This window comes from Lactuca saligna, chromosome 4, assembly GCF_052625555.1.
Source record: "Lactuca saligna cultivar CGN05327 chromosome 4, ASM5262555v1, whole genome shotgun sequence".
Taxonomy (NCBI): Eukaryota; Viridiplantae; Streptophyta; class Magnoliopsida; order Asterales; family Asteraceae; genus Lactuca; species Lactuca saligna.
The window spans coordinates 25056858-25068897 of record NC_136420.1 but is presented as its reverse complement, the minus strand read 5'-3'; positions in this window follow the sequence as shown (position 1 = coordinate 25068897).

Here is a 12040-nt window from a genome sequence, read left to right as displayed (position 1 = left end):
AGAGTTTTTCCTAAAAATTCCATCTTTGCATACTGAAACATGGGTGTTACAACTCTCCCCCATTTAAATTAGATTTCGTCCTCAAAATCACTTCTCACTACATTCTAGGCACCCTAGACGATTCTAACAATCCTTCCAGAACCCCGATAAAATTCGACTCTAATATATGTTGACCCTCTAATATATTAATTGATCCTACCCTCAACAGTATCCACATCGAATCCTTGCCCCTCAAAACTTAACCAATGAAGAATAACCATCACTACTCAACTCAAGATCCATAAATCCAATACCTTGTCCGGCTTCCCGAAATACAAAACCATTCCGAATCACTACAAATACGAATCCACTTTACAACCCAAACCGAATGAAAACCCTGCTGAACCTAAATTATCTTGTTGATTCCACTGGGAAATATATTTGACTATTCATCGTTTTTGGAGACCTTTCAATTGCGAACAAGGGCTACTCCCAGCACGATTCTCGATTATTGGTACCGTCTTAGGCTCATCTTGTTGTCTTATAATCACATTTATGATCTAACCGAGACCTCCCTGGTTTCGTACTTACCTACCAATAAACTGAAGTACCAAATATCCAACCGGTTGTTAAGGCTAAAAGCATCACTCACAATCGCACCACGCGACTTCGAATGAGGGTCTATATGGCAAGAGCGATCATATTATGCTTGCCATAATCGCTCTAAAGCCCTCCTGATCCAACCAGGGATAACATAACCAAACGACCCTCAACCATCCTCAATCCCACGAATATTGTGGTCCTCCCATAGTTTCACAATCCATCAAGCCAGGGTTTAACTCTACCTGGAGAAAAATACGAGCCAAACCATAGATTCATAATACCCCCATAGATGTTCATTGACCAGGTGAATGCTACGGGCCACCCTACAGTCTTACAACACTTTTATACTGTCTGCCAACCTAGTGAATGCTACGACCACCCCCATAGTCTTACAACACTTCTATACTGCCATGGTCCCAACCCATGGTCTTACCGTTCATCTACCATACCAACCATAATCATCATGAGTCGAACTCGCATCCAACTTTACCCCAAGCCAGTGTTTGAGCTATGCTTTGAACCCCAAAGCCTTAAGCAGACAAGAACACATCGAAAGGCTCTAATATAACCCTTAACTTATTCTTGATCACATACTCATCATGCGTTACTATTGATACACAATGCAATCTGAATATCCATTCTTGTGCAATCCTTAGTCCAAACAATTCTCCACCACTCGGATTTGACTGTGCTCTTCCAATCCCCAAAAATTAATGGATTTCCAATCCCCTCACAACCTTACAATTCAGATTGTCGACAACTTGAGCTTACAAGAACTATCATTCCATTAGTAGACAATCTTAGTGATAACACACATTCCAAAACTAGATGACTACTTACCAAAATCTCAACAGGCTCAATAATCCCAAGTACTTCCCATTGAATCCACTACAAATCATCGACGACTTATCGGATGACAAAGAACAACATCTCAAATATCGAAAAGGGTACCCCAACCGATCACACGACCTATTTGTACTTAGAGAAATTCACATGTGAAACCGCAACTGACCACAATACAAAGGTATAAACTTGATAACTAGAGATCTTAAACCATCGTTCGAGCCAATTCCTCATTGCCTTGAAACGACAAAGAACACCTATATATCAAGCATTCACACCCGACATGACCACCTTACAGGTTTCTTGAATTCTTGTTGCTACCCCAAAGATCAAATCAACTGCTGGTCTTTTCTCACTTTAAGCTTGTTCCGATGATGGCTGATGCCTCCCACATCGAAATCTAAAACTGTCTCACCTAAATATCCCCTAAACACAACTCTGTATGAAAAATGACATATGAAAATTCTCAAGATAAAATGTCTAGACCATCATGAGGAAAACTCTAATTTCTAGGTTGAGAGTCAGATAAACCACATATAGCATCTCACATACAAACCTATAATCATAAACATAATTAATAAAGAGCATGAAGGAAGTGAATACAACACATACCGGTGATGTCAACTGATGGAACTCGGATCCCTCGGTTTGTGATTGTAATTCACAACTCTTCACCATAGGAACATCCACTCTGCCCTCGCGACCATTAGTAATCCTCAGAGTGGATAAAGCAGGTGCCCTCACCGCTCATTCATCAACTCCAGACAACCGACTTTCTTGTGCGCCAGTTAGTTGCAATAAAAACATAACGGGATCGTCCCGTGGGGACAATATTTGTTGACATAACCAACCCTACCATACTTGTAGTAACCCATACCCTTAAATCGAAAAACATCATAATGCTGATTCACGTACGTGCTGCACTGACCTCGGCCCTACTGGCCTCTCTCTCGCTGATTGCACGCGTCACACCCCCTTTTTCTTTATAAAAATCTTTTTAGAAATTTGTTTTCTTTCAAAAGATTACAAATTCCTCAGTTTGAGTTCAGTAACACCTGAGAGTATGCCCGAATCCCTCAAACCAAGGCTCTGATACCAACTTGTAACGTCCCAAAAATTCACAGTAAAATTTTCATTTTTAAAACAATAAATCATACACACGAGTTGTTCCAAAATCGATCAAAGTGAATATATTATTTAAGTAATATCATTAATTGACAACGCGGAAAACTCTGGGGAATGTTGTGTAGTCACGCCAGACCCTTCCCTTTCGAACCTGAAATACCTGAAATCATAAATATGAAACCGTAAACACAAATCTTAGTGAGTTCCCCAAAATACCATATACAACATATATACAAAGGTAATAGTATGTGGTTGTGTCGGGTCCGTATCAACCCCGAGTCCATAAAGACTCTAAATAACAACTTGTAGATGTGTTGGGTCTGTATCAACCCCGAGTCCATAATGACTATAGAACAACTTGTACTTGTGTCGGGTTTGTATCAACCCCTGGGTCCGTTTCACCCCACATACATAAGCATACAAACACATAAGCATGAGTCATAAAGACAACAAGCACATACATGCATATCAGCAAGTGTCACAAAGATTACCATCATCTTTCAAACATAATCCATTGAGTCAGTATTGGTGCCTTCGACCCACGAGTACAATGAATAAATTCACCTGATTTATGATGCTGACTAAAATCACGCGCAACACCGCACCAATCACAACCAACAACTCTCTCCGCCAAAAAATGGGTGCAAAGCACCTCCTAACAATCCACACAAGGCAGACCTTAAGTCTACCTTCTTAAAATCAAGATTTTCCAAAAAGTCAATCCATGCTAAAAGTCAACGGTCAAAGTCAAAGGCCAATGTTGACTTTAGTCAACTGCCATGTCGTGGCCAACTATGGCTACATTGTGGCCCTCCAGCAACAGTCCATCGCGATATTCCTTATCGCCAGGCCATGACGACCTGGTGCCATGCCGTGACCACAGAGTCTTCAATATTGTAATGGATTAAGCCGCCTTCCTCGATCCTAAGGGCTCTAAAGTTCAGATTGGTCCATTAAAATTTCCAAGTTTATCCATTAAGACACCCAAAGAGATCAAGATCTCAAACACTAGGTCCAAATAAAGCCAAAACCAATGATGTCTTAATATTTAAGCCCTTAATCTGAAAAAGTCGACTACTCCATAAGGGTTTCTAATAGCAGATCTATCATAAAGGTGGAAGCTTTATATACATGCATGTCTACTACATGTCTAAGATCCATCTTAGGTTAAAGTATGAACCCTAAATGCCATAACTTAGGCAAATGATAAGATCTTCCATCAAAGACTAGATCCATAACATATAACACTCTTGGGACTCAGGAGAGTCATAAAGTTGCCAACTTTATGAGTTCCTTCCCTCCAAACTTGCTCAAACATGAGGAACATGGAATAATATTCAAGATCCAACCACAAAAAGTCATAAAGCAAGGAACTTGGACACTTACAAAGGTCTAGAGACAATAAGAGATGTTGATGGTGTTGCTTCCTTGAAATATCTAATAATTGAGCACCGTCTTCTCTTATTCTCTTCTTCTCAAAGCTAAGAAAGCTCCAAAAAACTCAAGAATCAAATAAGGGATGGATGCTAGGATTTTCTTAGGTGAAAGAGGGCTTGGAGGCTAATAATGAACCCTAAAATGGGTTTATAGATGTTTGAATACGATGGAAACCCTAAAAGAATGATGGATTTGGGCCAAAACAGCTTCGACGACGTGGAAACTCTTGGAAACGTCATGACGAATCAATAAAAGTAAGTGTGCCATTTATTCAATGTCACGCCATGGGCATCCTTGCTCCACGCCGTGACATAGAGTTTTTCCTAAAAACTCAATCTTTAGCCTTAGAGAATAAATGTTAAACCATACTGGAACACCAATGTTACAAAAGGTCAATGAGTTATATTATAATCACACCGTTATTAATTGTTATGTATGATTGTTCATATTTTTAAAACATTTTGCGATAACTAATTTAAAGTTACAGTTATATAATTACGACAAAATATCTAAGTTTCTAAAAAGTAACTTATTGGAAATCTATTCTGAATTATTATTAGGCCTATTATGCTTCAAAATTGTTTTACTTTAGAGACTCCGTGTGGATTATAACCCAATATTATGATATAATAGTATACATATTATATATTCTAATATTACATGTACCAATTTATTTGAATATTGTTAAGATATTAGAAAACTTATATATTATAATATTTTAATACTATAGATATTATAATCATATTAGTATTTATCTAATAAAATAATACCTCAAAATATTGATATATTTTTTACATTTATATCAATTATTATTTAATAAATTCAATTAAGAAAATAATTAGCTTTTTTTTTTTTTTTTTTTTTTTTTTTTTGACTCTGCAGTTTTAACTTGTGATTAGGATCTCATCTATTGTTTCACAAAAAATTAAGATCCCATTTGATAGTTTCTATTTGGAAAAGTGTTGTTCGGGAAAGTTTTTTGACTGGTAAAGAAACCATGCTGTTTGATTGTATATCTGATTGAATGTGCTGAATGATGAAAAAAAAGTAATATTTCAATAAAAAATAAATTAAAAAAAATTAATAATCCAATAAAAAAAGAAAGAGGCAGGGTTTGATGTATAATTGTTTTTCCAGCCCATTTAACCAGAAAGATATGATTTTGGGGATTTTGGGAAAAAAACATATCTTACCGGGAAAGATCCTATCTTTTGTGCAAATCAAACAATCTTTCCGGTCCATTTAGCAAGAAAGATCTGTTTGGACCTGAAAAGATGCGTATCAAACGGGACCTAAGTTGGTATCAAATTAAGCAATACATAAAACATTATATATATATATATATATATATATATATATATATATATATATATATATATATATATATATATATATATATATATATATATATATATATAACACCTGTCATGAACTGATTTGTTTGAATAGCATAGAATAAGACAAAAGTAAATATTAACAAGTAGGGGGTATGTATGACTACGAATTGGATAAGAAAGAATAAGGTGGTACTATGGATGTATAATAATACCGTGAGCGACGGTTCCTGTTTTCTTGTACTGTTTCTCCCATAGGCCCATAATGTCACCTGACACCTGTTCCGGTGCAATGCATTTCTTTAGCAACGATACTTCTTTTGCAAATAAATGTATAAATACAATAGTAATAATAAATTTGGTTTATATATATAATATAATTTATTTAATTCTAATTCTAGAACTTGTCTTTATTTTGTTCGTGCACTTTTATTTTGCATCTGTGTTTCATATATATTTTGTTATTAAATTACAAGTAGATTATACCAACCACCACGATGGTCTAGTGAGCATCATTTGGTTTAAACAATTTCACGTATTTTAATATTGTGGTGATTTGCGGTTAAATAACAAAAAAAGATTTTTACCACATTACAATTGTCATATTATTTTTGTATAACTCAAGGTTTTATTATTAGATAATATATATGAAACATACAATGAGCTTCGTGCCGATATATGATATTAGGAGGTTACAACTTATCTTAAGTAAATGATTAATCTTTATCTAAAGTCAGGAAAAACACAACAATAATATTTTTTTCTGTTGGTAATTTTAGTGTTATCTGATAATTCTAATGTAATGAAATTTACAAATTACTAATGTTGTTCAAATCTTGATTTAGACAAGTTAGAAGGTGCCTAGTGAACGTTTATATAAAACAAGTTTGATCTAAGTGACCAAATGACGAATGCCCTTGAAATTTATTTGGTTAAGAAAAATATTATGGAAAATATTAATATCAGATTATATTTCTATATTATCTTTAAAACCATTATCCTTAAGAGGATAAATCAACATTTACTGTTGATTTGCTTTTATCTTTGTTAATCATAAGAATTTAAATTATATATATGAGATTTTATAACATGTGCTTTAAGAGCACACATACTAAGTATTAATTATGAAAAATATTACCATAATTAAATTCGAAATACATTTATTATGGAAATTATTAATGCATTTCACATTTAATTATGATAATATTTCTTATAATTAATGTATTCTATAATTAATTATGGTAATATATATCATCAATTAATGCTTCTTTTATTAGGACACATTCCCTATATATAAATCTAAAGTTTGTGATTTCCAAATCAATGTCTTGATCAGAATTTTTTTTAGGATTATCCTCACAATTTGAATTTCATGATACCCAAATATAAATTTAACATATCTTGTTCGAAAAATAACTCACAATCTTTCAAATAGATTCAAAATATCTCTCGATTTCCAAATCAACTTTATCGTACCAAACAGTAACACTTTTGCTAAGACGTTCAAGGGCCAAAAATACAGTCTGGCGAAGATTCAACATCCAATATTCGCATATAGGCTCATATTGGGCTTAGGCCCAGTTATAGCTCTTTGACCAATAAGGCAACAACACTTTTGCTTCATCGATGTTGTGCACCTCTACTTTTAAGTTTTAACATTTTGAGCTTTTAGGGTCATTGACAGATTGACTCATTGTTTATTTGTTTTTTTATTAATAAAATGAGATTATATTAAAAAAACTATAAATGAGTAAAAAGCTATTTTATTTTGTTATAAATTATTATTAAAATAATTATATTTATGAACACAAAGTACCAGATACTATTTAAATAATGATATTTTATAAACACAAAGCTTCAATTGATTGTGTAACGTCTTACTTGTACTTTTGTAATTTATGAACTTTTGTGTTGAAAAAATTGATTGTTTACAAGTTACAATAATGTTAAATGAAATATTACATATTTCATTTTTATACTTTAATCTTATGTTTTGAATATGTCAAATGTTATTTTTGTTAATAATATTATTCTTTGAAATGTGTAGGTCAAGGTAACTTCTTGTTACCGTGTAATATATGGTGGTTTGGGCTAAAGGATTCAATGGTTGTGGGATCGTGTGTTGGATGTGGATGAATATTGAAGAGTAAAGTGTACAGAGGGACCAGTTGTGTCAAGATGGTAGATTTGAAGGGGTGCAACTTGTTTCTTCCATTCTTGGAAGGAAAGCGCGGAGCATATTTATTTGGTAGCTCAACGTGCGGGCCCTTTTAAACAAATCTATGTTGTTCTAAAAATATTTGTTTGTACTTGATATATATTTTTTATTTTTTATTTTTAGAATTTCATCGATTTTTTTGTTGCATGTAGGAAATATTTGAAGTTTTTAGAAAATGAAGTTACATTTGTTTTTTGGTAACGGCCAAATTTATTAATACACCACAGCCAATCAAGTTACATAATTAGATTATAAGTAGCAGATCATTTACATTAAAAAAAAAAAACAAACCTTTCTTTTTTCTAGAAGAGATAATTACTAGTGAGGGTGGTTAATATCCAAGTTAATTAAAAAACTATAAACATTTCCTTGTTCTTTCTGGGATAACCGATATTTCTCTTTCCTCGCTACTTTCATTAAAAAAGTAACGGGTGTTCGATATATATACTTGATTTATTATTATTATTATTATTATTATTATTATTATTATTATTATTATTATTATTGGTATTTCACCTGTGGCATTCGTGGCTACCATTGTTGTGTACTTAAAACAATGTACAAAGAACAACACAATTTTGAATATATAATTACCATTAAACCCTACCTTTTGTTACCTAAGTACCAAGTTACAAATAAATATTTATTAAACCATATATATATATACTTTCTTTAATTAATTACCTTCCTAGAAATTATTATTTAGATATGCACAAAAAAAAAAAAAAACCATATACTTCCCTTAATTAATTACCTTCCTATTTGTATTAGGTTTTCTTATGCGAATCCAAGAACTATCACTTGCCATCTATAAATAGGCATGCATACGCCAAACATTCATACACAACTTCACATTAGTCTTTTTCTTCTTCCTCCGATTCTTTTAGAGTTTTCACTGAAACTTTTATATTCTTCATTACAAAAACAATGGAAATTATTCCGCAAGATTCAGCAAAAGAGAAAAATTCCGCTGCTAGGGGATACAAGAAGGAGGCTGAGGATGAATATTATCTGAAAAAGATCCAGGAATTAGTAAACCAAAAGATGAAGTTGTTAGCAGAGCAACAAGTTAAAGAAGAATCAAAGCTCAAACCTCCCACTGAGATGAAAAACAGTAAGCCGATGATGATCAGCAAGCGGAGGTTGGAAGAATTCATCACGAATGAGATGAATGGCAAAGATTTGAAACTCGTGCTCAAGAAAATACTGTATGAAAGTGATCTGAGAAAAAACCAGAACAGGTTGAGTATGCCGATGAATCAACTTGAGAAAAATATTGAGTTCTTGAATGAAAACGAGAAACAAGATCTGGAGAATGGAAAGGAGTTTGAGGTGGGATTGTTGGGGCCAAGATTGGGATTGCATAAGAAATCGATGATGATGAAGATGTGGAGATTGAAAAGCACAAGCAGTTATGTGTTGAAGACTAATTGGAATGAGTTTGTGGAAGAAAACAAGAAGGATTTGAAGCCACATTCAGAGATTCAGTTTGGTCGTTTCGCAAAGATAACAAGCTGTACTTTGCCCTTGTGTATGTAGATGAAAACATTGAATTTTAGACGTAAACAATTAAGAACATGTTCAACTATGATTGCATCAATTAATTTAGATGATTTTTTTTAATGCATTGTGGTCTAATTTGTTACTTCTTTTTCGTCATCTGAGTTTTTAGACTATCCTGCAACAAATTTTGAACCTGTATTCCATATGCATTTCTTAATCGTAATTAAATTGTCGATGTTTTTAAAATTTGTTTAGCTTTTCATATCTTTTGTTTGGTATGATCTATCGTGGGAAACTTGCATAGATAAGTTATTTATCTTTAAAGACCTCAATCTTCACTTGGTGACATGTACATGTTGAGGAAATAGTAGACTTGTGTTTTTAATTTGATTATTACGATTTTGAATAATTATATAAAATTGTTAATTATATTATATAGAAATATGATTTTGATCGCTCGAAATTAAACAACTGTTTGTATATGGTAATCATTTTCGAATTACCTTAAGAAATTAAGATAATTAATAAAAATAGGGTTTAATCATAACTATCAACAATATATAGTATCTAAGTTGGAAAACCAAGTACAAGTTTTGGGAGTAAGGTGCAATTTAGTCCTAAAATTTTATGGATATGCAATTTAGTGAGAAATTGAGAAAATCTTCGACAAGGGTTGCATGTGTTCAAAAATAGGGTAACAAGTAATACATTGAACAAATAGGGTTTCATTGATACACTGAACACTTTTTATTTGGAATTGAAAAATTTAACCTAAAATCAATCAAATCAAAACCCAAACCAAACCAAACCAAAAAAAAATCTATCAAAGGGTTATCTAGTATCAAAATATATTATAAATGTTGGTATAATTTTTATATAAAAACATTATATTGTCCAAATGTTATTGAACGAAAAAAATATGAATAAAATATGTAAAACTGATGGAATCTTGATGCAAAACATTATATAACAAACTAAACAAGAACAAGATAGATTTCATTTCCTATTTTATCTTGATTATAATCGTCACTGCATGGTAATGGAACGATGGGTAAATGGATGAAAACGGGTTTGACATAGAAACTTCACGTGAGGTGCTTTGGAATCTTAATTTCGAGTTTAATAGACATGTTACAAAACATTACTTTGATGGAAGAGCCGGATAAGCAGTAATGGTGCTTGAATGAAAATTTAGGTGTTGTTTGTTTTTTCGAAGCGAAAATGTCTAAAGTCTGTGAACCATCTCTACAACTCTCTATAGCAGAAGAGGTGGACCAAACGGCTGCAACATTTAATAAAAAGTATGTTTGTTTTTTAACGTCTGCAGATTGCTGTAGTAAGTTAAAGTAAGGTGTAAGATGTTTAAAGCAGCTGGTCTACTGCTACATCCAGCAAAACACACGCAATAGTTTTTAAGTCAGAAGTCTTCTGAAAAATAAACAACTGCGAAAGTCCAAGTGCTGCGTGTGTACTGTACGACACAACAATAAGTGGTCTGAAGTGGTTTAAAAAAAAACAAACAACGCCTTAGACTTTAAGGTCAAAGATGTTAGACATCATATTGATGAGATAAATTTTTCTTATTTGGATGTGGTTATTAGATGGACTTGATTTGTTCCATAATAAATAAATATTTTTATTTGGAGACTTTGTTTGGATCGAGTCCCTACAAAGTTGAACTTGTCAAAGAAAGGCATCGAGATTCATATCATTATGTGTCCGATTTGTGATGGTTATGTTGAAAATTTGGAGCATTTAACTTTTAGATGTGAAGTTGCGGCTTGAACTTGGAATCTTATTTTTGGTACTCTTGATTTTCAGCTCCCGATGTGGCATTCTGTGTTGGACATATTTTCGTAGGTAGATTCGGTTAGTGTTTCTCGAAACAAGAGAGTTGGTTTGGATGCCATTTGTATGATTATGAGTTGGGCTATATGGAAGTTTAGGAACACTATGGTGTTTAATAATGAAGACTTTGGGAAGAAGACTATTAAGGAGCTGGTTGTTGATAACTCGTTCGATTGCTTCTTTAATAGGAATATGAAAGTTTCTATTAACCGGTCTCAAAATTCTATGTTATTTTTGTAATTTTCTAGCTTTTTGCTAATTGGTTTTTTATAAAATTTGTTGCCGTTCCAAAAAAAGAAAAACAAAATAATATGAGAACTAGAAATCTAACAAAGCAATCAAGTTAACTAAAACACAAAAAAATAGAATTGGTGTCTTCAATTCGTCGTTGAAGACAGTTATCAACAAATCTGAGGCTTATTTAGTCTATTGGAAAAATAAGTTCTCAAATTAGCGATAGTTCAACGATGAACTTTTCAATACCGAGTATAAAAACCAGAAAGGAGACTCAACTATGACACTTGTATAATATAAAGACAAAATTGTTTGTCAATTAGTAATATAAGTCGTACATATATCCGTTACTAATTTGTTGCTTTATTTTGTGCAAAATTTTCTTGATGTTGTTAATGTTAACAAGACAATTGTTGCAATTCTTGGGTGTCATGTTTTACATGTTTCAATATTCAATATCATACCGACAAAAAAAGTTATGATATATATATATGGGTAAAGTGAATATACCTAACAACCTTATATAAGCTTAGGTACCTAACCTCATTAAACTACGTCATTTTGCATTAAATTTTCATTGCAATCATCCGATGTTCTTAAACTTCATCTCTAAACTTGATTTACTTCAAAAAAAAAATTGGAAATTCACGATTAGATTTCTCCTACATCATTTCATTTGTAGCGGTAGGATATGAAGCTCATCAGACGGTATTCAATAGAAAGACGTGATGTAAAAGAAAAATATTGGTGAAAGTCTAAAGATTTTGGAAGTAATAAAGTTATGAGGTTGAAGTTTAAGAACGTTAGATCATTACAATGTAAATATGATACAACCCAATGTAGTATTATGGAGTTAGGTACCTAAGCTTATATAAGGTTGTTAGGTATATTCACTTTACCCTATATATATATATAT